Raw genomic sequence first — 7,079 nt, 5'->3', positions numbered from 1 at the left:
ATGAAACTACTGAATAAATGTTTGTCTTGTAAACCGGATTATTTAGTTAATGTTTAATGTGATTGAGTTTATAACCATGCTTGATTGACTAGTATAAACACGACGTTCTTCAGGCGTCGAAAAAGAAATGACATTTGTCACCCGTAGACCTGCCGGTCCCAACTGTAGCTAACATCTAAGGTGCGGGATTGTCAGTCCCGTATAGATCTATACACAAACTCACGCTCTCCCTCCAGGAGACTCTGGTTATAAAACATGACTTAGCAAGGAAGTTGCTAAGTACCATGAAGTAGTGATTTACATTCTAGTATTAACTTGTATGTATAGTATGTACACGTCTTCTTGTTCTTGAAAATGAATAGGGTACTTTCTAATGAAAAGTAATAGTATGTTTGTTTTGATTCATGTAAAGTTTCTTTGATCTAGAAAATAGTATGAATTGACCTTTAAACTATACCTATTATATTTTACTAGTATGTTTGTTTGTACTATAAATGATTTGCAGAAAAGACCCATTTGCTCAGTATATACAAATGAGTTAAGTATGTTACTGAAATGAGTTTTAATACTCATGTATATATTAAGCATGTATAATCATGATTTAGCAGACAGTCAGACTGGTGATCCTACCCTAAGCCCACAACCAAACAAGGAACATGAGTTAAGGCAATAACAATAGTCCTAAGTCCGTTAAAGTCTAATTATAAATAATTATACATGTGAATATGATTTGATAAAAATAGTAGTTCAAGTAGTTTGAAAAGCAGTTTAAGCAGTTTGACAAAGTTTATAAGGCATTTGTTGTAAAGATAAGAAAAGCATTGAAATTTGTTAACACAATTGTCTTATGTTCTACTTGTATTCCCCCCCTAAAACATTTGAAAATGGTTGATTGTAGGGGTATGAACTCACCTTGTGTGAGTGGTTCGATTGAATGTTCGACATACGATGTTTTTGGATGTTTTTCCACAAGTTAGATCCCGTGACCAAAAACGAGTCCTAATAGCATTTCACGCAATATATATGTATATAGTTAGTGAATATAATCGCAAGTATGTTAAGGAAACAACCTTATTTGCAAGATTTACTTACAAAAGAAGGGTGTTAGAAGCAATTTAGGAGGCTGCCTAGCGTTTTCGGTCAGCCTTGGGTTTTCGGCCACTTGAATCTTCAAGTGATGTTCTCCGTGTTCTTGGTGAAACCAAGATGATCCAAGTGATTTCGGTCGAAGATCACCGAAGTGGAGGGTAATTGCTTGGTGAAATGAAGAACACTTGATGTTCTTAGTAAGATCCTAAGGAGATTCAAAGGATTTTCGGATGATAGTTGAGAGAGAATAGTGAGTTTTCGGTTGATGTTCTTGAGAGGAAACTAGGTGTTTTCGGTTAGAAGGTGAAGAAGTGATCATATTGTTTTCGGTTTTGCTATATATAGCAAGATACCTTTGACGCTCCACCGAGAACGAGGGCTTGCTGCCGAGGGTTCTCGACTGAAACTGGTTTGCGGCTTCGGACGTTTGCGGTCCGAATTGAGTTCTCGGTCCAAGGTTCGTTTTCGGTCTAGGCGAGAATTCTCAGATTCTAGTGTTTTCATTTCCTAATCACACAACACCTTTAATACAAGGTTCATACACATATAGCTTATTAATCTAACCTTAATAAGTTAATCAAAACAACAATTTGACTTTTATTTGACATGTTTTGTGACATCCCCAAATTCACGGCCAGAAAAGACCGGTTTAATTTATGCTTTTGAAATAATTCTAGAGTAATCATTTGATTAAAAGTGTTGTGGAATTTGTTCCCAGAAAATCAGGATAAATATGTTATCAAATCATTTCCGAAGAAATGTATTTTATTCACTTAAACCATTGGGATGGCATTGTCAATACAAAAACATAAGCATAAACAAAGCTTACATTCATTTACACTAGTGATCTACTTCTCTTTTAATCTCTCAATGTAAAGCAACTTCGTATCGATACCTGTGATATAAATAAACTGAGTGGGTCAGGCTTGGGAGCCTGGTGAGCATATAGGGTTTTCAACCCACAATAAATAATTTATTATGCTTAAACATCAAAACAATCAACCCAATTACCCAATCCCCATTGTCTTATTTATTTCTTAAGGATTTACCCTAAGAATCAACTATCACTCATTCCTAAGGATTCATCCTAAGGAATAGGCACGAAGTCCATCGCTGCCCAAGGTTTATACTACAATCACTAACAACGTCGATCCCCACATAATGATCATATACAGTGATCTTACTAGATCTAGCCTAAAGGATCGATATGAACAACCAACTAACGAAACTGCTTCGGAAATCCCCTAGCAGTAAACAAAGATCGATAAAGATATCGAATGAATGGAATAAATTTAACCACGAACCTTTGTTCGTAAAAGAAAGAACCACAAGACAATTAATTCAGGAGTAGTTATCAATGCCTAGGCTGTGGTCTGAATATCGTGAGGTATGTAGCCCCCAGATGCACCCTATCCAGCATCGAACTTTGCCTAAGTTGTGGTCTGAATATCGTGAGGTATATAACCCCCAGACGCACCCTATCCGACAATGGAAACGCTGACTAATGCCTAGGCTGTGGTCTGAACCCCCAGACTCACCCTATCCAACATCGGAAATGAAAACACTGACTAATGCCTAGGCTGTGGTCTGAACCCCCAGACTCACCCCTATCCGACATCGGAAATGAAAATACTGACTAATGCCTAGGTTGTGGTCTGAACCCCCAAACTCACCCCTATCCGGCATCGGAAATGAAAATACTGACTAATGCCTAGGCTGTGGTCTGAACCCCCAGACTCACCCCTATCCGGCATCGGAAATGAAAATACTGACTCATGAAGCTCGTCCGATCACTTCACAAAAGAAACGAAAACTCCAAAGCTCTTCAAAATAAAAGCATAGGGAAAATACTAATAAAGTACTCACGTACGCTCCCGTACCCCGACACGTAATAGTGTCAAAAAAAAGAACTAACGGATGAACACATAGTTCATAAACACCTAATGAACATATAGTTCGAGAACACCTTATGAACATATAGTTCAAACATATCTACCGATTATAAGTCTGCTAACATTCCACTGGACTATCTAAAATAGACTGTGGCCGTTTTCTATACTCTGCTAGATGAATAGATCATCTTAAACATCGGTACCTCTCATCACTTTTATTTCATCACACATCATCTAATTCATCTACCCATGTTTTACCCAACATATTTGTAGATAAAAATACATATACAGTTTAAAACTTGTATAAAACATATATTCAACAGTCACCTTAATTAAACAATTAATATAATTACACATAGCATGTATTTTAAGGAAAATACTTCATATATATGTGTAAGGTGAAAGTGACTATACACTCACATGATTTAACGATAACCGGGCAGCACTTCGTTGCCTAAAACGATCGTTTCTAATAAAACCGGGAGTTTTATTGAGAAACCGGGCTCTGCAAAAGGTCGGACTTCAAAACCGAAAAGATAAATTTTCCGGGCTTCTCGGGAACTTCGAAACGTATTTCGCGCTTTAGAAATGATATCGGGGCTTCGGGGGAAGTCAAAATGATAAAAAAGATGAAAAATGGGTGAAAAGTGACAAATTTCGGATTCTACCCGGGAAGTCTCGCAGCCACCACTATATATAGTAGCGAGGCTTGGATCCGAACCGAGGAGGGAAGGGCGCGTGTCTGCGAGGCTCGGACCAGGTGGCAGCAGGGCGAGGCTCGGATTGGTCAGCTGCGAGCTTCGGATTGGTCAGCAGCCTCGGTCCAATAGGAAGAGTACACGCATGCGAAGGGGTGTCCGAGGAGCATCCGCGGGGTGTCTCCTGCGAAGCTGTCCGAATGCGAGTGGACCGCGGACTTGGTCCAATCAGAAGACAGCACGCGAAGCTCGGTCCTATCAGGAGGTGCCACGTGGAGGCCTCGCATGCGAGGGATGACGTGTCCGAGGTGACTCAACGAAATTTCCCGGTTTTCCACATTTTCTTGATTTTTGTGCCAAAAACTTGCGAAAATCATAACTTTCGCATACGAGCTCCGTTTTTGACGTTCTTTATATGCACGCGTAGGTAAAATCATACTCTACGACGTTTGTTTAGACTTCGTCGGCTAATTTTGAATTTAATTTTTATATTATTATTTTTAACAGACCGGGACAGGAAATCCGTTAAAAATTCATAACTTCTTCATCCGACGTCCGTTTTCGTCAGACTTTTTACCGTTGTCCTACTAATGACGAGACCTTCGATTCTCATTTAGGTTGCGTCGGATAAAAATTACTCGATCTAAAATTCGAGTTTTTAGCTGTCTACTGCTAAGCTGAAACTTAGAAAAATCATAACTTCCTCATACGAAGTCAGATTTTGGCGTTCTTTTTATCGAACTTCTCGGTTTAACGAATACTACGACTTTCATTTAGATCACTAAGGCTAAAAAGTAGTTTATCAAAAACTCACTTTTTACGACATTCGACACCGTGTCGGTTTGTCGCGAAACTGCGACATGTCATAACTACTTCGTTATAACTCGGATTTCGGCATTCTTTATATATCCGTAATCCTTGTCACGACCACTACAACTTTCTTAATAAATATCGACTTTATCTAATATTTATTTTCGACGCTCATTTTTAGTCTTAATTAATTAAACCCTAATAATTAAGCATAAAACACATAATTTTCACATAATATTCACATAATTCCTTTTCATTTCTCCAAAATGAGTCACAAAGGTTAACCTAGACTATCATGTCAATATTAATGCCTAGCCTAGAAACACGGGCATTACAATTCTCTCCCCCTTAGAATGATTACGTCCCCGGAATCACACATCAGCAAACAAATACGGGTAGCGACTCACCATGTCACTCTCTGTTTTCCCCAGGTGAGATTTGGCCCATTCGTATGTTTCTAACGCACAAGCACTAATTCGACCATTTTACGTCACAACTTCTTAGTCTTACGGTCAACGATTTCCTCAGGTTCTTCAATCAACCTCTTGTTTTCATCCAACCTTAATTCAGAAATGGGAATTATGTCGGGCACATCTCCCGTGAACTTTCTCAAATAACACACTTGGAAGGTATTATGAATACCCTCCAGTTCTTCCGGTAGTTCTAGCTCGTAAGCTTGATTCCCGATCCTCTGAAGAACTTTAAATGGTCCAATAAACCTTGGACTCAATTTTTCCTTCTACCAAACCTTATAAGTCTCTTCCACGGCGAGACTTTAAGTAAAACCGAATCTCCAACTTCGAATGATATCAGTTATCTTTTCTTGTCAGCATAGCTCTCTTGAGCAGCTAACATCTTTTCCCTAATCACTTTCAACTTTTCAGCAGTCTGATGGACTATTTCAAGTCCCATAAACTGCTTTTCCTCAGCTTCCAGCCAACATGACGGCGTTCGACACTTTTCCCCATACAAAGCGTGATAAGGTGCCATCTAGATGTTCGAGTGGAAACTATCATTATAGGAAAATTCTACTAGAGGTAAGTGTTTACCCCAGTTACCTTGGAATTCCAGGGTACATGCTCTCAGCATATCCTCCAATGTTTGAATTGTTCGTTTGCTCTGACCATCGATTTGTGGATGGTAAGCTGTATTCAAACACAACTTGGTACCCAATTCCGCTTATAGACTCCTCCAAAACCTTGAGGTAAAACGGCTGTCACGATTGGATACAATCGTTAACGAAACACCGTGAAGCGATCAACGACCACCCAAATTATGTCGTGACCGTTCCTTGTTCTGGGCAGTTTAGTCACAAAATCCATAGTGATACCTCCCTGTTTACCCATGGGTACAGGTAAAGGTTCTAAACTCCCATACGGTTTCTGATGTTGTGCCTTATCCCTAGCACATGTTACACACTCGGCCACATACTTAGCAACATCGAGCTTCATCGCCGGCCACCAGTAATAGGGTTTTAGATCCCTATATATTTTTCGCACTGCCGGGATGAATCGAGTACATGGTTTTGTGAGCTTCTTCCATCAGAAGACCTCTTACTCCTCCCGTCTTAGGTACCCAAATCCTATCTTTGAATACCTTCAATCCTTGACCATTTGTATCAAACACCAACGTTTTTCCCAAACGTTCCTCCTTTCGGTCATTCTTTTTTAAAGCTTCCTCTTGAGCTTTCTTTATACTTCTCACAATAGTCGAGACAACTTCAATCCTTAACGCTCTTGGCCTTTTCTTTTCAAGATTTACCTTCCGACTGAGAGCATCAGCAACAACATTTGCTTTACCAGGGTGGTAAAGTATCTCACAGTCAAAGTCCTTGAGTAACTCTAGCCAGCGCCGTTGCCTCATGTATCAATTCCTTCTGATTAAAGAGATATTAAAGACTCTTATGATCAGTGAAATGTTTACATTTGGTACCATAAAGATAGTGCCTCCATATCTTTAAGGCAAATACTACCGCTGCCAACTCCAAATCGTGAGTGGGGTGGTTCTTTTCATGCTCTATCAATTGCCTCAATGCATATGCTATCACTTTATCCCTTTGGGTTAGAACACAACCTAACCCAACTTCTTTAACAACTAACGCAATACTTCTATTGATCGCTTTGATCATCCTTTACTTCAATCATTTGGCTTATGTCAAATGCTACATCGAACTTGGTTCTCTGAACCACGTAACAAACTCATCGTAGTCGGACTCAATTTGATATGACCACTAGGGTCGGAATAACAATCATCTTCTTATTCATTACCGAAACGATGGTAACGACAGACTAAAATAAGACGGAATCAATTACTAGTTCCTTGGTAACCTTGTGACTTTCCCTGATCCAAGTGTGAGTCCTGTGCTTCCAGTAGTATAGATCTCTACTACTATTCACACCTACTCATACTTGTCCCAAGTACTGTCTTGCAGTCCCCAAGTCCTAAAATCACAAAACAATTTAACACATACGAATGTGTCCAATTAATCAAAAAATTTCCCTAGCATCTACTAGGACTTCTTCCATGCGTATCTTCAATCATCAATTCTACTTCAACTTGGTTGGTGATGGAAATTCCAGACGATGGGACA

The sequence above is a fragment of the Lactuca virosa genome, chromosome 1 (assembly GCF_052849685.1).
Source record: "Lactuca virosa cultivar CGN04683 chromosome 1, Lactuca_virosa_CGN04683_v6, whole genome shotgun sequence".
Lineage (NCBI taxonomy): Eukaryota > Viridiplantae > Streptophyta > Magnoliopsida > Asterales > Asteraceae > Lactuca > Lactuca virosa.
The sequence above is the reverse complement of the archived record's forward strand: the minus strand, read 5'-3'. Positions refer to the sequence as shown.